Source organism: Cryptotermes secundus, unplaced genomic scaffold, assembly GCF_002891405.2.
Source record: "Cryptotermes secundus unplaced genomic scaffold, Csec_1.0 scaffold534, whole genome shotgun sequence".
In the NCBI taxonomy this organism is placed as follows: Eukaryota; Metazoa; Arthropoda; class Insecta; order Blattodea; family Kalotermitidae; genus Cryptotermes; species Cryptotermes secundus.
The window spans coordinates 223,036-246,159 of record NW_019739956.1 but is presented as its reverse complement, the minus strand read 5'-3'; the positions used below and the strand labels follow the sequence as shown (position 1 = coordinate 246,159).

Genomic DNA, 23,124 nt, shown 5'->3' with positions numbered 1-23,124 from the left:
GTATTTTGAAATTTAATTTAAAATTATGTAGGATTTGAGGTTCTCACGCCGGTGATTATGAAGAGTACTATCTTCTAGGATATAACGCCTTGTTGTCAGCTGCAAGTCAACCGACGTTTCGGGGGGAACATGTCGCTTCCGTCTTCAGGGTTGAAAAATTAGCCGAACAAGATATCAACGTGAAAGCAGGTGGAAAGCAGAGCTCTATTTCCAATCCCTTGCGATATCTCACTAAATTACTACTCTGTATCTTGCAGTGTAGTGTGATTTAGAGTGAGGTTACAGTATGGAAGTTGTGCAGGAAGAAGGGAATAGAACGACTGCAGAACGACGTTAGTGGAGACAGCAGAGACAAACTGAACGGGGGCGGTACTTGTGACGCCAACAAACGGAGAATGTCCGCCGTTGACTCAGCAGAAATGCTGACAAACCCTCGCCTAATCACGTACATGCAACCGACGCCGATCTGCTCGCACTGTGCGACATCTTAACGAACTAAAACTAACGCTAACTGACAAGACCATTACAATACGTTTTTATTTTCTTTGTACGTTCAGAGCAGTCTTGTAATTTGAAACCTGGACATATTTGCTGACGTTCAGAAGTTCACCAAGTTAAAATAGTCATAATTCAACAAAAACACGACATGTTTCGGCAACAGCCGGTCATCCTCAGGTGTTTCGATGCGTCTAAACTGTTACACTGCTTTGATGCGCGTTAAAATTGCGCGTTGCAGTCCACGTAAATTAATTTTTTTCGTAAAATGATGAATATTTTAATGATTATTGCAGAATTGACGGACTAAACATATAGACGTTAATTAAAGATATGTAACGGGATGCTGAAATACAGAATTTGCTACTGACACCCTGTATGCAATTCTCATATCTTCCATACATTCTACGAGTACATACCCCCCCCCATCCCAATGCCCTCAGTTTTACCGCCATAAAAATATTTAGTGAGCAGCACGGACTGCGGTTCTGTTCCTGCATTTCATATTGCCTGACACGTAGGCAGATGAGTGCACATCAGCTCACATCACGTGGAAACTTTCTGTTCAAACAGCAGACAATATATCAACACGTGGAAACTTTCTGATCAAACAGCAGACAATATATCAACACGTGGAAAGAGAGTATTGCCGTTCCTCTCAGCAATTTAAGTGTTTACAATACGTACATCATTTTAAATTATTATCTATTGTTAACAAGTATAAATACCGTCTCTGTGGTCTAGTGGTCAGAGGTTCTGGTTCGATTCCCGGCGCTACCAGATTTTCCGAGAAGTAGTAGGTCTGGAACGTGATACAATCGGCCTCGTGAGGATAATTGAGGAGATATTTGAAGGAAATAGCGGCTCCGGTCTAGAAAACCGAAATTAATGGCTGTGGGGAATCGATGAGCTGACCACGCGACACCCTCTATCCACTGAAGTTGGCCAATAACTTCGCTGACAAAAGGAGATCGCTCGGTCTGTATAGGTCGCTTGCGGACTAAAACCACGGAGTTTCATTTCGAGTTTAGTTAACAGGTATAATTGCATTGACAAGAATGAGATGTGTCACATCGCATAATTTACGTAGTTAACAGGATGAGATTCAAACTTTTATATACATTTATTGTTAAACAGAAGAGTTTAAAGTCTCAATTCGATTCGTCGTGCTTCACTAAAGCTCTAAGCGCAAGCGCGGAACACCGAGATATCGTGTGTTATGTTCAGTTGTACTGGATAGGGCTACATCTACATCAGAAATAAATTTCTCAAGGTTTTCTTCATTTCATCTCATTTTCTGAGAGATAAATATGAACTCTTATCCAAAATGAACACGCTGTGTATGACAGTCATGTTTTGTGCTGGAACTAATGCCGCACGGTCCTTCAGAAGTTCATATCCGTCCCTGGACACGATAATCCTCCGCTTCTTAAACTATCGAAAGTTCTTTACCTTAACATCGCGCTCCTGAGCAAACTGAGTCCAGTCCTAGCCCTGACAGCCTGTATTCTTAAGATGTCATAATGTTATGACCCCAGCTACTGCCAAGCTCTGCAGTGTTCTATTTCCTTGGAGTTTTTCCAACAGACTCATTGTACACATTTCTCCCGTGCCTGTCAAGTTCCCCAGTTATAACATCTTTGATTTGATCAGCCTAATACGTGTAACGTTTTGGGACGAGTACAAATTACGAAATACTGGCAAGCAGTGGCGTAGTTGGTTGAGGCACTATGCTACAAGCGGGAATGTCGCGGGATCGATTCCATTGAGGTTATTGGATTTTTCAATTTAGCTAATCCTTCCAGCCGCACTATGGCCCTGAGGTCGACTCAGCCTCTAACAGAAATGAGTACCAGTAATCTTTGTTGGGGTAAAGGGCGGCCGGCTCTTAAGTCCGAAATGTGGGAGCCTAAACGTCTCACAAGGCTGTGGGCCTCCAAGGCCTGTTTATCTTTTATAAATTATGAAGCCCTTCACTCCTAATTTCTCTCTCTCTCAGGTCAAATATTCTCTTCAGCACCCTACTCTCAGATACTCCCAACGGGCGATCTTCTGCTGTCTGTGGGTTATATAAAAACGCCAAAAATGTCTTGCGCTTACAGACTCGAATGGTAAGAAAATATGAGAGATAAACTGAAACATATTTTGTAATAAGCAAAGAGCTGTTGTGGTCTAGTCGAGCTGCTATTCCGTCATGTTACTAGAGGGACTGAAGAAAACCACGGTAATCCTAAATCAGGATAGCTGATGTGGACCAAGATTCGAACCCAACACCTCCCAGTAGAAGTTCAGAACATTACTACTTTACCAGTTCGCTCGGTTTCCCCGCCGTTCTCTTCACGGTGAAGCAATAAGAAAGATATATAGAGCACGTGATTGTTCTGAACTACCAATAAATTGGTGAACAGTCATTTCCTTTCCAAGTTCGGAAGAAATTCTAAAACTATATTACGTATTTAATCTTATTAACCTGTATATTTATTTATACTTTAAATGTTAAAATGCCAGAAGTAAATAAATGAGGTTTAGCAATCTCTCTGCGCGAAGAGTCACTTCAGACTACCGTTAAGAAGACGTGATATAACAACTCCATATTTTAAAGAACCGTCAGACAACTAACAAAAATGCCGTTGGAATTTCAAAAGGGGGATTTAAAATCTTTTATTAAAAACACACAGTACTTATCTTTTTATTCAACCGGCAACAGAGTAAAGCAGTGAGCATTCTCTACTTCAACAAATACCTCACTACTTTTATTCACAACTTCAGTCGACACTTGAGTGAGTTGCCCTACAGATACAAATCAATATTAATAATAGCCATGGTTTCAACGTTTCTACATACACTTCATTTTCTTGTCGTACATTTCCCTTGTATTAATGTGAATCCATGTGTAGCAGTCCGAGTGTCCTCAAGTGTCACAATTGTGTTGAACTTTCAAACTAACAGTTCTCACTTCTACCTACATTTCTCTACACATATCTACTACTACTACTACTAATACTACTACTACTACTACTGCTGCTGCTGCTACAACTTTTCTTCTTCTTCTTCTTCTTCTTTGACGGATTAGGTCTTTGACCTGTTTCTAATCAGAATTAATCTGAAATTATAAATCTTTCGGAGAGTTGGTAGGATTTTGGGGACAGAATATCAGCCCGTCGCAAGGCCGCTAGCTACAGGGCAGCGCGCGCCCACACACACACACACACATATACAGAAGAATCACAGACATATATCCCGGTCTCGAGAGGGATTCGAACTCATTATCACAGTATTCGTATTATTGAAGGAATTTCGTACCTTAGGCGGCAGAGCCACTGATCCATACTTAAAAGTAAAGTAAAGATATCCCTGTAAGGGGCCGTGGAGGCCCATATGATTGTGAGACGTCGAGCTTCCCACATTTTCTAGACAATATGCTCACAGATGGCGGTAAGGTTGTCAGTCTTACGTGCCTGCCGGCAGCCCTTTACCCCCAGGAAGATTACTGGTACTCATTTCTGTTAGAGGCTGAGTCGACCCCAGGGCCATAGTGCAGCTGGAATGGTTAGGTAAATTGAAAGAATCCACAGCATCGGGATTGGATCCAACGACCTTCCGGCTTGAAGCATTGTGCCTCAAACAACTACGCTACTGCATGCACCACTGATCCACACATTAAATCGAGATTTCAATGAATATGCACGCTATCAACAACGGAAATTGGTTTTCGGCAAGGTCATGACTGCAATACCGATTGAAGCATACGTGATGGAGTCATTAAGTTCGTGGAATGTGGTTTTATCGCATCGTATTACAAGGTATTCACATACACTTACACAGATCCATATCGGCCCTCAAAATAGTTGCCGTTGGCCGCTATGCAAGTCTGACAACTTTGATATAGCTGCCGAAAACATTGCTGAAACATATTGGCAGGAAATTCCAGTACGTCGCCTCTTGTGGCAATGACCACCTCCTCGGACGACTGAAATCTACGACCACGTATCTTTGCTTTCAAGCGGTGAAAGAGAAAGAAATCGCAGGGTGCGAGATCAGGTGAGTACGGAGGGTGTGGCAAAACTGTAACCTGTTGCCTTGCTAGTTCCTCTTGGACAAGAACAGAGCGATGTGCAGGGGCGTTGTCGTATAGCAACAGCCAATTCTTCCTACGCCAAACGTTTGGCTAGGGGATTTGCCTAGTTTTTGGCAGAACTTGATGTTTGCCCGTTGTTCAAACTGCCACATTTTAGATTTCTGCCACTTGCATGTAACTGGAGTTCACAATAGAGGCCGTAGTTCTACTTACACTGTTTGCACACAGCTGCCTCTTGCTGTGACGAGAGATGAACCGACAGGGCATCATATCGTACATCAACCTATCCGCTGTAGTGCACTGCAACGACGCTTTGCGGCCATTCCACGAACTTATGGACAGTGGTAGTAGATCCCTCTCTTTCTGCCCAAACAATTCCACTAATAATACTAACAAGTGTCCTCTAAATACTGGAGACATAATAGGGTTATCCGTGTAAGCCTTAGGCCGTTTTACATCCAGAATGATACAGTTCTCAGTAGTTCTCTCCATGACGATTTTACCAGCTGAAACATAGGAGGAAAACCCACGCTTTGAGTGCAACATCTGTAATAGGACTGTATAGGGACTTGTATTCACGGCACAGTCGTGAAACGAATCTTGTGGGATATGCGAGTATATCGATCCGGCTTCACAGGAGGAATGGCTGAGTCCGCACTCACATAAAGAAAATTCCCCAGAATATTAGCAAACATACCTGATTACAGATGAGGGACGCGGTAGCGTAGTTGGTTAAGGCACTATGCTACAAGCCAAAAGGTCGCGGGTTTGAGTCCCGATGAGATGTTTTTTTTTCAAATTTATCTAATCTTTACAGCCTTATTATGGCCTTGGTGTCGACTCAGCCTCTAACAGAAATGAGTATCAGGAATCTTCTTGGGGGGTAAAGGGCGGCCGGCGCGTAACGCTAACAACCTCACCGCCATCTGTGAACCGATTGTCTAGAAAATGTGGGAGCATCAACGTCTCACAACCCCATGGGCCTCCACGGCCTGTTACACGGATAACTTTATTTTTACCTTTACCTTTTACCTGATTACAGAAAAATGGTATACCCAACTCTTATGTTCCAGTTATTGCTTGAATGTAATAATGAAATTAAAGTGACGCAAGGGGACATATTTGCAAATTCCGTCCAGTCCTGGGGACCTCTGCAAAAGAAGCAGATTTCTCCCACCAGATAGAAAAGAACAAATTTGCCAAGAGGTAATCGGTATGTGTTTGGTTCCCCTCTCGGTTCGAGCACCGGCTATCCTGACCGAGGCCTTCCGTGGTTCCCCACAATTTTCTAAGGCAAATGCCAAGAAAATGCTTCGATTTATGCCAACCAAAGCTTTCTTCTAAATTTCTTCTATTTCATCATGCATTTATCATCCTGCCAATCGCTCTGAAATATAGCTACTGGAAGCGTCGTTAAATAACCCACAGTCCCGCCAGACATAATTCTGGTGCGCTATAAAAAGGGAAATATTTCTACATTAAACTTTATGCCGTTCTTCTGTTTATTTGAACTAAATTATAGCCTAGTTCACATAAGAACAATTAAGGTTTATTTCAGTTTCTCTAGAAATATCATATATCTCGCTGAAACTTAAGTCTCGAGAATTACAGTGAATGCCCTTATGGTTTCCTGAATTTCAGCTTAATCGAACTAAAGTAAGGCCTAGTTCACATGAATGCAATTAAGGTTTCTTAATTGTTTCTCTTACAATATTTGACCCATCTCGATGAAATGTTATCCTGGAGAATTGCACTTATCAGTCCTACGGTCCTATTAATTTCAGCTTAATCGATCTAAATTAAAGCCTAGTTCACATATGGACATTTAGGGGTCTTTTCGTATATTCTCCTAAAATGTTGGACCTATCTCGGTGAAACGTTATCATGTAGAATTGAGCAGAATCATCTTATGGGCCTATGAATTTCAGCTTAGAAAGTAGTCTCTTTTCACGGCACATCGCTGGAACAGCAGATAATAATAAAAATGGTGGTAACTTATGGAAGAGCAATTACAGAAGGAGAAATTTACATCTCATAATTTTATGACACAGTTAAAATATTATGCTATTCAGTAATATTAATAACTGCTAAGTCGAGGAAATTGTGATCCGCAGTTTTACGCTCAATAAAATGAATAAATTTAATGAGAATGTCCGACACCTCCCACTGGTGCCTCTCAGTCTGTGTCTTTAAGTTGCGCTATTCCAGTCAGTAAATTGTCTGGTTGCGGGCTGTACGAACACAATTCTATTCCCGACAGGGACTCCACGTCCAGACCGGCTCTGGAATCAACCTAGTTGCTAAGCAACGGGCTACGATAATCTCTTTTCACGGACAGCAGAGATTTTGATGATTGAAACTTTCCTTGTCCCTCCATATAACTCCCAGTATAGGCACATGTGAATCTCCACCTTTTCTCCCATCTCTGTCACCGCTACTAGAATCATTATCTGGGTATAAAAAAATCCGTGGTTTTAGTCCGAAAGCGTACTATACCGACCGGGCGACCGTCGCTTGTCAGCGAAGTTAGTGCCAACTTTAGCGGATAGCGGGTGTCGCGTGGTCAGCATAACGAATCACCATGGTCGTTAATTTCGGTAATCTAGACTGGAGCCGCTACTTCCTTGAAATAGCTCCTCATATATCCTCACGAGGCTGAGTGGACCCCCTTCCAGACCCACTACTTATCAGAAAATCTTGTAGCTCCGGGAATCGAACCCGGAACTCTGGATCTGTAGCCAGGAACTCTGACCACTAGACCACAGAGACGGTCCATTATCTGAGTTTAGAACTCAAAATTAAACATGGCCGTGAAGCGAACTACTTTTCCGACTCGTTATTCACAGACAGAGGAAGACGGAACCCCCAACATGGAAGGATATGATGATTTCTTAACGAGCTGCTCCTTACAAACTAAAAAAGAACGTTCACAAAATTATCTCACGTATCCATGGTATTACTAACAAAAGTTGTAGGACAAGCAAAATATTTTTCTACTGCTCCTGTGAGAAGTTTAAGGAGGTTTCGCGCACAAACGTGCTGAAAATCACACTCGCCAAAATTACTAAGACCTTTTGTACTTTGTCATACTGATAAATGCGTTGACGTGTCTCAGTTGAGCTCTGGTCACGTGAAACGTATGGTACTAATAAGCCTCCAACGCGAACAGTAAAACTGTTGGAAATGCTTTTTCCTCTACTGATCCCGGTCAAAGTCATATATTTGGAAGTTAAGCTGGAACATACATATATATCAGCTAAATACAAGGCACGGGAAAAGCTTTTACTAGAGCCGACACACATACTTACGGTCCGTTTCCACACGGATTTCTTGCCTAAGTTGTTCAGGCCGACAGGACTGGTGCGCAGCAATTGAAGTAGTCCTGGAATGAAACATTCCATAAAATGTCTCTACGAATCCAACTGGCTTACAATGACAATTGCACACACTATTACACGAAATGAGGACAATTTGTCTTGGTGTACTTTAGAAAATGAATTCCTAGAGTGTCATAAGTCTAATAAACATTGTTCCTCAAAGTCCTTACTATGAGATACTATTGTGTCACACATGATATTAGCTGTAAAGCCACTTTAAGTACTTTTTTAATTATGAATATGAGTAATGGGAACACGATATTATGCATTCGTTACTGTTCGTTTATTATATAGTATGTTTCACTTTCGTAAAAGAACCTCATGTCTCTAGGAGACCTCTGAGCAAAATTAGGCAACATTTCCCGCCCAAGTAGTTTCCAATTCTTCCGGTAGATGGGGGGAAGTATTAGGTACCACTGCCAGAGGAGGTTGGAACCTCGCTGGCAGAAAGGGGCTGATAGTAAGCACCAGTACCGGTAGGTATGGAGACAGTAGAAATTAAAAGGGGACGCACAATGGACCAATAACCGGTCTAAGTGCATGGGGCAACCCACCCCCTCAATACGGAATACGGAATGTTTCACTTTTCTACTAATATTTGTATGCTGTGTTCTGTTTGAAAGTTTTTATGTGTGTTATTTGTGTGTTGTCTTATTGCAGTGCCACTGCCACCGGGTGAAACCCCATTTGCAGTTAAATAATAATAATAATAATAATAATAACTACGTGGAACAGAGTTCTAGTCGAGGAACTTGTAATTACTCAACGAAAGAATTAGTTTCATTTATGGAACTTGTATATCTATTCCTACATTCACAAGAGCCCCTCACAAGACGCGTCACGAGTGAGTTCAATCCAGGACCCCCCCCCATTTCATTTCTTTAAAATTATTCCTAATACTCTTCTTCCGTTTATACACAGGTGTCCCACGTGGACTCCTCAATTTCGGTTTGCGGACTACTTATTTTCTGCGAATTTGTCGTCGTCCCCCTGCATGCCATATGCTCCATCCATTTCAATATTCTTTATTTGATCACCCTAATAGGTAATATTTACAGAGGAGAACAAATTACCAAGCCTCTTCATTCATTCGTTCATCAGTGGCTCTACAGCGCTTTGTTGAGCCTTGGCCTCTTCCTCAGTTTCGTAATCTATTTTACACAGGTAGTAGAATTCCTTGGAAGAGTAAATAACTCGGCGTAAGGCCGCTACCTACACACAGAAAAACACAGACACAGACATCCATGCCTTGAGTGAGATTCCAACCCATGATTTCAGCGTTCGAGCGAGCGAAGAGAGCTCATGTCTTAGACCGCTCAGCCACCGTGATCGGCAAGAAGCCGCTTACTATAAAATATTCTACAGCGCACTCTTACTTTCTCTCTCTCTCTCTCAGGTCAAAATATTATACTTAATCGGCCTTTACTTGCTTAGACTGATAAGGAAATCTCACGCTTTCAAGGAACTCGAAGGCTGTTAGCCATGTTCACAAAAACCGGCCATTGAATCATATTCTGAGCCTGTTTAATCCAGACCCCACTCTAACAGCTCATTTACTTAACACCCAAACTACTGTAAGCTTCTGCCAGGTAATTTCCTCCGACAACTGCTTTATACGGCAAGAGTTTCTCTTCGCGCTCCTGTGTGTGTTGCAGCTGACATTATCTCAGTCTTCTGGATTTCACCATCCTGACGGGCGCTCTTCACCCTCGTCTTCTTCGTCTTTATTACTTCCCAATATTATCCTCAGCACCCTCTTCTCAGACAGCCTCAAGTTCTCAATTCAGCAGTACCATGTAATGCAACCAGACTTTAAATAATCACATGACCAACACTCTTCGGCCCTTGGGCAGTTTTTACAGAAGTCTAAATAATTATGTAAGGAAACGTTATTTCTCGATTACTAATCTAATGCAAATTAACCTTATATTGATTTTTGGGCGGCGCCACAGCTCAAACGGTTAGTCGCTGGCGGCGGCCCGGGTTCGATCCCGGGTCTGGTCAAGTAGGATTTGTGGTGGACAAAGTGGCGCTGAGGCAAGTTTTCTCCGAGTACTTCGTCTTCCCCTGCCAATCTTCATTCCACCAATTGCTCCACAATCACCCTCACCTATCATCTAGGGCTGATACAATAGGCCAGAAATGGCCGCAGTACAAGGGACTTAGTCCAACCCCACTGGCAATAAAAAATAGGCATATGATTATTTGTTAATTAAGAGACCTCTTGTGTTAGGTGGTGTTTTGAACTGAATGCAAAAACTGTAAAGGCAGTAATGAAACGTACTAAACCCTCAATATTATTTCGTATCTTAGGATAAGAGGCCAAGACTCACACCCACACAAAATAGATAAAATTAGTATGACAGGTGAACCCACTGCATAGAGAAGTGTCACTTCCTAGGTAATGCATTGCGCTGACAACAAGCGTCTATTGCTGGGCAATAGCTAGCAATTCCTAGGCAACAAATAGACAGGCTAACGAATAGTTTAGCTAACATGCGAAAGATAACCCTTTGACAAGGTGTTCTCTCAGCGGTACGCGAAGAAATACTTAAGAGTACAGAAGATAAGATCCGACAGCTGTTCAGATCCGCGAGAGTTCACATCCGACGAGAGATAAGGGAAGAACCAAGAGTGGGGACACCACCGAGAATAGCGGCGTAAGAGAATAGTCGCTGAAGAGGAAACGCAGAGAGACGACGGACTAGTCAGGTCCCTTCGTCTGAAAGGCCGTTATTTGAGAGTGATTGTAACTTTGAGCGTAAAGCTCCAATAAAGAGCCAACTATCAACTCCAGAACACACTAACTCTGCTTATAACATTTCGGCACGAGCCACACAGAATTTACCGTTTCCATTGTTATAGTCCAACAATAGCTCGACTCTTGCATGCATGTCAATTGCAGCGGAAACCGGTTTACTGAGCAGTTGCCTAGCCACAACCCGCATATTGCTAATGTATTTACCGGCCGTTACCAAGCAACATATGTTTCCTCTCTCGATCGTTGCATAGCAACAGTTACACATGCTATAATATATTGAAAAAGCACTAGCGGACGGCTAACAAGATACGGTCTTCCAGCTTTTGGTTTGGGCGTGAGGCATAATGAGGTATCACAATCGCATATAAAGTGTAGAAATTATCCAGAGCTTTAGGCCACGGCAAGAATGTGCATCATTAAAAAAAATTGATAACCATGAACTTCAAAATCTGAGGGCAAAATATCTTGGCAGACAGGGATATAGATGGGAGGATAACAATAGGGGTTACATGAAAAGAGAAATTTCAAGGATGGAACTGGACTGAACTATGAGAAAATTAAACACTTCCGTTCAGTGTGACTGGTTAAGATTCTTTTTTCTTATTTCAATTATGCCCTTATGTAACCGTTCCACTGCTACGCAACTAATTTAATGTAATCAACTTTATTAATTTGAAAGCTTAATTGTTCTCAAATGAAATGCAGTGAACAAGGGTAGTGAGACATATGTCAATTCTTGTATGTAAGAGTAAGCGTTTTCCCAAGCTTACAACAAGAAACAGGAAGACACCCGCCAAAGGTTTATTAGCGGAAAGCTGCGTTAAAGAATAGGGTAAAGAAATCTTTTGTAAATTCAATACTTGGCAGTTTGTGCATGCCATAACTTAAAAAGAGTGAAGTTTTTAGGGCCCACGCAACGCTTAAGCATTTGTCACTTTCTGACAGAAATACGTTGGTGTCAAAAATCCTTAAACGCTTGTAAGCTTTAAGCGGAATGGAGGAATATCTAATTAAGATACTCCTATTTTTCAAAATTAGCCAGTCACTAAAATTTAAGGGTGTGACAGGGCAGTGACGCTGGTGAAAGCAGGAATTGAAGGTTTGAGGAAGCGTCATGTTTTAGCGTCAGTCGGAAACCAGGGGTCGTTAGAAACAGACGTAAATTCGGAAACCAGGGGTCGTTAGAAACAGACGTAAATTCGGAAACCGGGAGTCGTTAGAATCAGACGTAAAAATTCGGAAAGCTGCACTCGTAGAATTAGCCGCAGAAAGTCACACACCGGGCTCCGAAGCAGATAGACATAAAGGTTACTGACATTGAAACTGTATCAAAAGTGGTTAAACAAGTGTTCAATATAATTCATCCAAACTTGAGATGTGCTTGTGATTTGTGTTTAATTTATTCCCTTTCTGAGTTTTGGCCCGTTCAAGGCTCTGAGATAAGAGGTACTCAGCTCTACCAAATCAACAAAACCCCCTCCTTTAAAATAACCCTGAGATAAATGTAGCAACAAGAAAGAAGAACCTACTAGAGGCGACCCAGCGTGTGAAGAAGAATGAGGAGGAAGGAGGAGCAAGAAAAGGGCGGTAAGACTTATATGTTACCAAACATTCAATTTAGGGCTGTCCATCTTTTTCTCTTAAACAACGCGTGGGTTCTCTAACCCCCAGATGCGGACGTTGTGTCTGCTTACATTCCCCGAAGTGTGAACGGTAGCCTCATCGGAAAAACAAACACGCATATGCAATCATTGTCTTCATCAATTTATTGAAACATCTCCGTAGCAGAAGCAGCACGTCGGGGATGATCGTCTGGCTCCATGGCTTGAACAAGTTGCACTTTGTATGCGCAAAGGCGCAGCAGTTTTGGTAATATTTTCGCCACTGTGCTCTGAGCTGCGCGAAATTCAATTGAGGCAGGACGAGTTGATTTCCGCGGACTGTGTTGAAAACCTCACAGACAGCGTCAGCCGTCTCCTCACTAATACCAGCGAGTGCCAACCAGTTCTCTTACGGTCACCAGCATTGCCAATCTCTTCAAACTTTGCATGCCAGCCTGCAAATGGTTTTGTCATCTGGCGCATATCGTCCATACTCACGCCTGAAGTTCAATGAACTGTAAGTGACGATTTCGTTTCATGAAACTAAAAGACACACCGGGTTTTCTCCTTCATAGACGCCATTTTGATACTGACCATTGCAGGGATACCAAGGTCGTCCATAGGTTGTGCAACTGTACAATAAGAAATCTAAGTTTTGGCCTACATTATGCTACAAACAGTATGTTTCTATCTAGTAAGGGTTTCAAGTTAATAATTTTCTTAATCAGGGAAGGACTTCATGCTAACCTGGTATACCATCGTGTAGTTACTTTTTTTTCCCCTGTGACGCTACAGCCACAATTTTGGCCTAGGCCTACCGCCATGAAATTCTCCGTTCACTTCGGTTTACTAGATCTTAAACATTCGGTAGGACTCCTTGGGCGGGTGATCAGCTCGTCGCAAGGCCTCTACCTGTACGCAAACACAGAAAAACGCACATACAGAAACACTAAACATCCATGCCCTGAGTAGGATTCGAACCCACGATCCCGGCTTCCGAACGAGCGAAGACAGTGCATGCCTTAGACCGCTCGGCTACCGTGACCGGCGTAGTTACTTTAAGATGGTTTTTAAATGTATAATTCCTCGAAGCATTAAAAATATTATTATCACTCAATCTACTCTTTGCTTACATGTTTTCTACCAAAATTTAAAATTCGTAAAAGCGAACAATGAAACAAGTAATCAAGAATTCTACACTTGACGGAGTATGTTTATGATCCACTCTTGTTTCTTGCTGCATTGTGACCTAATTAGACGCTGACCTGGCACCTTCACGCAACTGCTAGTGCGCCTCAGGTACAGACACCTAAGTGCAGTTTAGAAGCACCTGTGTGCCTTATTAATTTCATGCCGCGGCTTAATGGCTGCAGTTGACTTCACAGAGGAGCATAGACACAGACTAATGTAACAAGGTTGGACGCTCTGGCAGGCGCCTCAGCAGGCATCCATTTCGTGGAAAAGGGGATCAAGTCACATTATTATAGGCAGCGCCTTAGGTCAAGCGGTTAGTCGCTGGCTTCCCACCGCAGCGGCCCGGGTTCGGTCAAGTGGGATGGACAAAGTGGCGCTGGGGCAGGTTTTCTCCGAGTTCTTCGGTTTCCCCTGCCAATCTTCATTCCACCAATTGCTCCACAATCACCCTCACCTATCATCTGGGGCTGGTACAATAGGCCAGAAGTGGCTGCAGTACAGGGGACTTAGTCCCACCCCACAAGCAATAAAAGAAGTCAGATTATTTATGACCTTAGTGCAAGTTCATGTCTGATTGTACAAAAGTGTGAACCTCTAAATGTGTGGTTGGTGGTATCTATCAATGCTGCCAGGTATACAGTTTCAACTTGCGCCTAACGCAGATTTTGAATATATTGTCACGTATTTGGAAGTATGTGACTATAGACGAGGTTTGGACTGAGTAGAACGCCATCTTCTGGTACGTGGCGCCGTGTAGACGGCATTCTTCATAGTCACCGCAGTGAAACCCTCAAATCTTACGAGGTTTGGATTGGTTACTGGATTTACTGACCACATGCATACACCACTCAGAACTACAATTTATAGATCACTGACACATACAGACTCACGTCCTCAGTATATTACAGCCTCCACTAGACGTTTCCTGGCAACGGCTTCTAACAAGGAAGGTTCTTCAGCCTCCCGCACTCTGCTCCTCTTGTCACAGTCGCCCGTGCAGAACTCTGTCAGCTTGCAACTCAACTAATTTGGTCCCAGGCTGGCGGCCATTACACACCAGCCTCCTGGTCTTCTCTTCAGAGGCTGACTTCCAACTGACAACTGAACTCTCTCTCACCAACCAGCTACTTCACGTCACTTCATTAAGCTGAACTGCTGACAGTTCTCATCAACAAAACTCATTAAGTCAAAGTCACTTTGCAATGACGGTCAGTCAGTAAGTCTTGGTGTCGATCCCCATCTGGGGCTCATGATCAGATATTTATTACTGTTTGACAGTTGCGGTCTTCTTTTTGTGGGACGCCCTCTCTGATGAGAGCACGAGTCTGTTTTTGTATATGCCGCTGGTCCTTGCCAGTGCAATGTTTCTCGGGTACAAGTCCCTCGGGGCTCCCGATCATAAGTTACTCTCTCAGATATGAGACGTCCCTTTTCGTCGCCTCCTAAGACTCTTAGGGTCACGGTGGAAGTATTCGACACCGCCGCCACACGGGTTGCAAAAGCAACAAACAAACAAAACAAAATTCATTACTTCAAACTGTCCAGCTTATAGCATTTCGACACGGACCACACTGAAAACACCGTTTCTATTGTTAGAGTTCAACAATACCTCGATCGTGGCATAGAAATTGGCGTCTGATTAACTGCCTATTGCATACCGAAGGAAGTTCTGGCTGTCCTTTTTGAGGTCTGCCGAGCAACTGGTCTATACACCACATATTTAACCGGTACACTGATGGTTAGTGTCGGAAAATTGTGCTGAATATTTTAACCATTAATTGGCCTTCAGGCATTCGGTTCAATTTGCGGGTCTGAAACTCTTTCCAGTAGAGGCGAACACGACTATTAGTTTAGGTTTTGCACTGGTATAACATTCCAGTCACTCTTAGTACATTGTAGAAGTAGCACTTCAAAATTCCTTATTCTTTTGGTAATATTCTGATCCATCTGATATACTTACAGTCGCTGTAGTAATTCTGGCCAGAGTCTATCAGCACAGCTTCATGATATTTGGTTAATAGAAGGTTAAGATTTTGAAACACCCCATAGAAAACCTTTAGATATTATTGTATTACACTTATTTGTAGATAATTGTAACAATGCTCTCAGTGACACAGATCACATGGCTTCGACAAGTAGAATGACTGGTAAAGGAAACGGAAAAGATGTGGAAGGAAGAGGAGGTGCAATTTTGGCATTTTCCTGGAAGGACTGAAGAAAACCACAAAACCTTCATTCAGGATAGCCGACGCCCAGACTGAAATTCTAAATGGACGCTTCCCGAGTACAAACCAGACCGTTACCACATAAGGAAACTCCTCGGTGATACTGTACGTCTTTAAACAATAATGACCATAAGCCACTATATACTGTACATAGGCTGAACACTGTCTACAATCAAAAATATATTTGGCACTGGCCAGCAAAATGTCAAAGCCTTTGCTTACGTCACGAGTGCTTGTGGCTAGCACTCAGAGCAATATTATTCGTTACAGTACGGGTACTAACAGGCGCTCATACATGTATAACTGTGGGAAAAACGTGGAAGCAAGGCGCCAGCAGTTGAGAATTAATTACCCATCTAGTACAGTAGCTGGTACTTCTCACATAATGATTTCCTACAAGAAAACCCAAAGGGCTTGATTTGTAATCAAAGATCAACCCAAATGCAAATTAATTTAGTATTAATTACGGCTCTTAAGTGAAAATTAATAAATATTGTGGCATGTAGAACCGTTGCTAGGCAACGACCGCTAAATGAGCAACTATACAACAGCCGTTGCTAATTAACGGCTATACAAACAAGCATGATTCCACGGTAACAACTGTACTGCAACAAGGGAAGGATGTTTTCTACTCGGTCCGTGCCGAGATGTTTTAGGCAGTGTCAGATGGTGAGTTAGTGAGTTACAGTCTTTGTGAGCTGTAGATGTTAGAAGCTCATAGCTGAGGCCGGGAACAGTTCGGGAACCCACAGAAAGGAAAAGGTTTGCTGTTGGAAGCCGCTACCAAGCAACGATTATTGAAGACGTGACTTCGGACACTAGTGTGTGTAATAGTGAAATGTAAAGTGTAGTCACGCGCTGTATCAAAAATTTCAACAAACCCGGTCATCAATCGAAACCCTGTCTATACTCACACTCCATAAAATTACGTAACAATATGGTAGGGCTAGTCTTATTTACACTCTTGCATGCGCAGGTTGTCCGTAAAGTATAAGAGGGTTTTAAAAGTTTTACTACGGTAAAGGTAAGGTTGTCTCTCTGCTTAAAGAATTAAGCACTACGCCATGAAGGCGTATGGGGGAATATATGTATAGATCCTCATTTTCTTGACTTCGACACTAGCCGGAGATGAGTGGTCAGCGTCACGCCCCGGCCGCTTTAACCATGGTACCCATTGGATAGGAAGTTGGGTGGACCCCAGAGCCTGTCCAGACGACTTGGATAAGAGAAAATTTTTACTCTACCAGGACTCGAACTCTGGCCCCTCGGTCGTCCTTCAAGTAGCCAGTTGCTATACCGACTGCGCTATCCCGGCTCCATAGTCCTACTATATGTCATAACAATTAAGTGAAAGAAACAGCAATGAAACAAAGGGTCAAAGAGAAACATTTAGTCTTCCATTTCTGTGTGTGTGAAGTTTGCTCCTAGCCTCGCTCGTGATGTTTCGCGGGTCCAGACGATATTCAAATTGTCGACGCATCCGACTCAATATTTCATGTATTCACTGCTGACAAAAAGCAAACTTCCTCCAACAGTAGCAAACAGGAAGTGTTACGCTCCACTTCTTCAAATTTCATGAATGCAAATTAACTCTCTCTCTCTCTGCCTTGTCCTTCCTTATTCTCAAGTGTATCTTTCAGGCGTCAGTGTACAGATATGCATGAGGGAAGGTCCACAGCAACTTTCAGAAGTACCCTGTGTTTGCAGACAAGTATCTTAACTCAGCCCGTGGAAACTCATACCCCTGACGTCACATTTCTTTACTTTACTTATGCAAAACTGTACAGGAAACTTCAGTCTGTGTTGTATTATCTCTTTTGTCAAACTCTGGAAATGATATGCTCAACGTTAAAATGGCTACACCCCTCAAGCCACGAGGCTAGTCGGTTTGAGAGTAATACACTAAGTGAGCTTGTACAGGAGTAACGTGTCTAACTGGATCCTTTATTCTTAAGGACGTTAAATTTGCTTCCTCTTCCACTAATAAGAGTAAGTGAACACTATATGACACTTATCAGTGTCCACCTTATCTCAGATCATCCTGATATATATAATTATCGTTAAATTTATTATTTTCATTACAATTATTTTCAATTGGTGATGTATATAAAATATATTTCCTAATTATGAGCCGGTCATGGTAGCTGAGCGGTCTGAGGCATGTACTGTCTTCGCTCGCTCGAAAACCGGGATCGTGGCTTCGAATCCCACATAAAGCATGGATGTTTGGCATGGGTATGTGTTTAATGAATCTTCGGGTTCCATAAAACGCTGGGAAATTCTTGAGTACCTGCAGATTTGGCTTCTCCTCAAGAAATGCTCAGCTCCATAAGTAAGTAAATATGTGTACGTTCTGTTCCTCTGTTGTCCTGTGTTTAGGTTGAGGCCTTGCGGCGAACTGATCACGCGTTCATGGGGTTCTACACTCTGTAAAGTGATCATAAAACTCAGATCTCAGTGACCAGGGTCCAAGGGGGCCGTAGAGCCAGTGAAANCTGACGCTGCTATTAGCATGGCTAGATTATATCTAATCTTTGTAAGTTTTGAGGTTTTCACGGCGATGACTATGAAGAAAGTCGTCTTCTGGGTTTAGGCGCCGTGTATTCGTCGTTTGGGCCGACGTTTCGGAGGAACGTATGCTACTGCTCTCTGCATTCCAAGCCATTCAACTGCTCTGAAGATGCGATACGTTCCTCCGAAAACGTCGGCCAAAACGAAGAATACACGGCGCCTAAACCCAGAAGACGACTTTCTTCATAGTCATCGCCGTGAAAACCTCAAAACTTACAAAGATTAGATATAATCTAGCCATGCTAATAGCAGCGTCAGTTCATAGCAAATTCCAAAATCTTCGGTTATCACTTCCTGAATATGGTCACAGAAAGATTTCTCGAACACCCAGTTTCTGTTCCGCATTGACACAGCTGATCACCCGAAAAGTTCTTATCACCTTTAGTGACAGTGCTAGACTTTGCAAGTGAGCGTTCGCAACACCGTTGTTTGTTGCTTGTTGCTTGCAGAGCACAAGTTCAGAAATTTCTGCTTAAACTTACTTCCGCTGACAATTGAACAAACCGTTCCTGAACAAAATGTTTATACAGCAACTGAGAACATGTGACATATAAATGTATCGAGTCCTCTTTCATTATGGGGACAATTATTTTAGCTAAGCTGAGGAGGATTACAGGAATTTATAAAGGCTCCTATGAAAGGGAATTTTGAACTGAGTAATTACAAGTGAACACAGAGAAAGTCCGGGCATTATTATCCACGCACCTTCTCAAATAATTTAACCCTCTACTCTTAAGTTCTTTGTTCGAACAAATTATCTTCCGTGCTAATGGCACTGAGAAGAAAAATACGCTGTACTAAGCTTAATACTTCTTTCAGTAATTAAGGTTTTTTGTAATCTGAATGAATCTTACGCTCCAATGGATCAGATGAAAGGCCAACATTTAACTTTTTGTTTTCCTTGTTGCGCGCAGAATACGCAAAGCAAAGAAACGACAGTAATTTTGGGCATGAGATTTTCTAACAAACTGAAATATCTAAGGGAACCGGAAGGCAATTATAAACAACTTTATTGGTTTTATTTAATTATCTGATCAGTGTTCGGGAAAATAACTTTCCAATTCTTGGTCTCAATATGTCACAGTGTATTTCCTGTAAATGTCTTCTCGTTTTCCCCTGGTTTCTGTACACTTTTCTTTGCTTAATTTTCTGGTGGAAAGTGTTTCGCTTAGCACGTGTTAACATCAGCTTTACTCACGAGTGCCTTTTCTGGACCATAGACAGAAAATGATCATATATTTCGCTTATGTAATGACTTTGTTTCAGAAGCGAATACGATGGGGAAATAATTTCAAAAAATGTATGTGTGAGCCTTACATGGAGTTTCACTGCTTGCTTCAAACCTGCTATTCCGTCACTAGTATCAACACAGGACTGAGTAAAATCAAGGAAATCTCAGACAGACTAGAAAGTAATCCGGACGAGAATATAACCTTATTATAAGATTCATTTTCTTTATAACAGACTTTAAACTGTAAGAAACTACGCCGAAATACATCAAATTCTAATTATATTACATTAATTAATTAAAGATATTGCTGATATTTTTTTTTTTCCTTGTCACTACACCCCAGTGGGCCTAGGCCTAGCTCCATGAACTTCTCCGTTCACTTCGGTTTTTCTAGATCTTACACATTCGGTAGGACTCCTTGGGCGAGTGATCAACTCGTCGCAAGGCCTCTACCTGTACATAAACACAGAAAAAACTGACACACACAAATTAACATCCATGCCCTGTGTGGGATTCGAACCTACGATCCCGGTTTCCGAGCGAGAGAAGACAGTGCATGCCTTAGACCACTCGGCTACCGTGACCGGCGATTGCTGATATTACAAATATCAAAATCAAAACCTTAAAGCGATTCATATATTATTTTAAACTTTCGCAGTGTACGCATTGAAATCTTGAGAATTCAAATGGGAGGTCGGTTGGGTGAATAAGGAATTAGTACCCTGCGTTTCGGAGACATCTACCCTCATCGCCAAGGGTTGATATGAAGAGTGAAGGGACCCTATATTATATTTATTTCTAGATATTATGCTCTCAGAGTCGGAGGCAAAAGACACCTTCCGAAATGTTGTATCTTCACACGGCTGAAAGAACGTGCTTTCATTGCAAAGTAATTAGAGTTTAAATCACAAAGTACTTAATTCTCATATTCCGAACACATATCTAGAAATGTTATCTTACACCAGCTTGCTCTGTGTGCGTGCGTGCGCATATATGTGAGCGTGTCCAGCCAACTATTTTTAACTCGATGATCATGATTTATTCAACTTGTATGAACGTCACGACTTTAGAAATGGATTTCCTTTTTTCTTCTACTGCCTCCGTACACGAGCAGGGCCTAGGCATCTTCCCTCTGGCTATATAAGTATTACTTTTTCTACGTTCAGGTCATTCTTCCGCCCTGAAAATGGAGGCAGTAGTTTCCTCCGAAACACTGATAGCGTCCTACCAGACTAAGTGGAGTCATGTATTGCAAGGCATTAATCTCTATAGTGACAACAACGAGACTATAAACTCTAATGTGATCCATATTTTCAAACCCTTAGTACTAATATGAGGGGGCATTTAGTGGCGTAGTTCGTTGATGTATAATGCTACAACCCGGAAGGTCACTGGTTCAAGTCCCGATGAGGTGGATTTTTTTAATTGATCTAATTATTTCAAGCGCGCTAAGTCCCTGGGGTCGACTCAGCCTCTAATAGAAACGTGTTCTATCAATATTCATGGGTGGTAAAGGGCGGCCGGCGCGTAAAGCTGACAAACTTACCGCCATATGTTACCCGACTGTCTAGAAAATGTGGAAGCCTCAACGTCTCACAACCCTATGGACCTCCGCGACCTGTTACAGGGATAGCTTTACTTTTCTCTCTCTCCTCTCACTCTCACTTGGAGCATGGGGCTGATTTCTCAGTTTCATGATCATTTTACAGACGGCAGAACTCCTTGGACGTGTGATCAGCTCGTCGCAAGGCCTCTACTTACACAAAGGACAACATAAACACAGAATAAACGCATACACACAAATCAAACATCCATGCCTTGTGTGGGATTCGAACCCACGATCCTGGCTTTTGAGCGAGTGAAGACGGTACATGCCTTAGACCGCTGGGCTACCGTGAGCGGCAGCTTTATCTTTATCTTTACTATTAACATGAATACGAAGGGAGTGTGAAATTCTCAAGCAGGAAGAAGGTTCGCCCTGAACTCCTGTATGCTGAAGGCATTTCGAAAACATGAAGCTTCGTTCCGGTATAATCTGCTTGAGAATGACAACAAAAGAAATATACGCCGTCCCAGTCACTGTAGCATAAAGTGTCAAGATTTATATAACGCATATATTTTGAGGAATATAAAGACACGTTCTCTTCCAGAACCTGATAATTAAGGTGTAGTTAGCACACACAAACCGAAATACAGTGGAATTTAAAGCAAGTTTGCAAAACGTTGCAGCCAAATAACAGGTGAGATTATATTTAAGATCCAGCATTTGAAAAAGTAAAGTAAAAGAGCGGGATATAAAAGAGGACACAGAGCAGTACAGGAAGATATCTTTGACATGTATACTTTCACCTTTCTTCCAAAAATCCGAGTCGAAACTGTATAATTATTCTCTTTATCATATAATCTGTACAGCCCTTAATGGCTGAAATTTTCTTATCAACGAACAGATATTCAGAATGCTCAGTTTTTTTTTTTAGTGTAAAAAGGTGCAGCAAGGAGGCATTTCGGCGTTGCGTTAAGAGGAATTCAGCATAAGGATGGAAATTATAATCACATACTCTCAACTTCGTACGCAGGAGTACTCTCTTCGGTGAGGAGTTTTATCCATCTCGAATCATTTACGGAGCATGGTAATTTAGATGAATACTGGAATTCTCTAACAGATAATTTAACTCTGAATAAAGAGGAACTGATTTAATGTTTTGATAAATGCCCTAATAAAATTCCAGTCGTTTAAGTTAATATCTTAACTAATTCCGTCATGAAATATATATGTAACGCAATCAAATATTAATAAAATATATTATCATTTGAAAATTCTTCATAATTGAAACATTTAAACATGCCTTGAATATAAAAAAACGCTGCAAGTACACTAAGCTAAACCTTTCAGGACAGAAGATACCGGAAAATATAGACTAATGCTGTTGTGTTTAAAAATAATGAAGTATAGCCTACTCTTATACGAGAATAAAATTGAGCGGTGTGTTAATTTTACACACATTCAGCCAGTGCACGACAACTGTACAGACATTAAGCAAACAGAAGGAGGTGACGCGCACTACAGTCAAATCACGTTCAATACAGCGGAAATTATTGTGACTTGCTATAAGACGTCCATCGCTGCGCAACGGCTGCAATAGAAATTGTTGTGTTCCCACGGCGACAAACTGAATATCAACAGACAGTTGCATAGGAATATCCGTGGCAACGAATGGTTTGAAACAGCGGTAGTAAGGCATTCCCGCGGCAACAAGCAAAGAACACGTGAAAGCGAAACTTGGGAGAAAGTGTTCTCTATTCCATCCGAAACCAGGTTATAAAATTCCAGCTTCGAAGGGAGCAGACAATGACAAACTGGAATAACTAAGGAGCCACCCCCGTGTGGAAGCGGGGTCGAATACCCCCACCGTGACCCTGCGAGCTGTAGGAGGCGACGAAAAGGGAAGTCTCAGATCTGAGACAGTAAAATATGGTCGCGAGTCCCAAGGGACTCGGACCCAAGAAAGACTATTCTGGCTGGGGCCAGCAGCATATACAAAAGACAGACTCGTCCTCTCATCAGAGAGGGCACCCCACAAAAACAAGGCC

At 42.2% G+C, this 23,124-nt stretch overlaps 2 protein-coding genes across 2 annotated transcripts in view; one reads left to right on the top strand and one right to left on the bottom strand.

Moving 5' to 3' along the window:
• Positions 1-23,124, bottom strand: part of LOC111872150 (acetylcholine receptor subunit alpha-like 1) — a 586,882-nt gene that overhangs the window by 446,906 nt on the left and 116,852 nt on the right. The window contains exon 2 of the mRNA XM_023865742.2: positions 7,882-7,955. The gene's annotated coding sequence lies outside the window, so the exon portion shown is untranslated. The remainder of the gene's footprint in view (positions 1-7,881; positions 7,956-23,124) is intronic.
• Positions 1-23,124, top strand: part of LOC111872147 (acetylcholine receptor subunit alpha-L1) — a 114,926-nt gene that overhangs the window by 34,053 nt on the left and 57,749 nt on the right. The gene's annotated exons all lie outside the window — the stretch shown is intronic.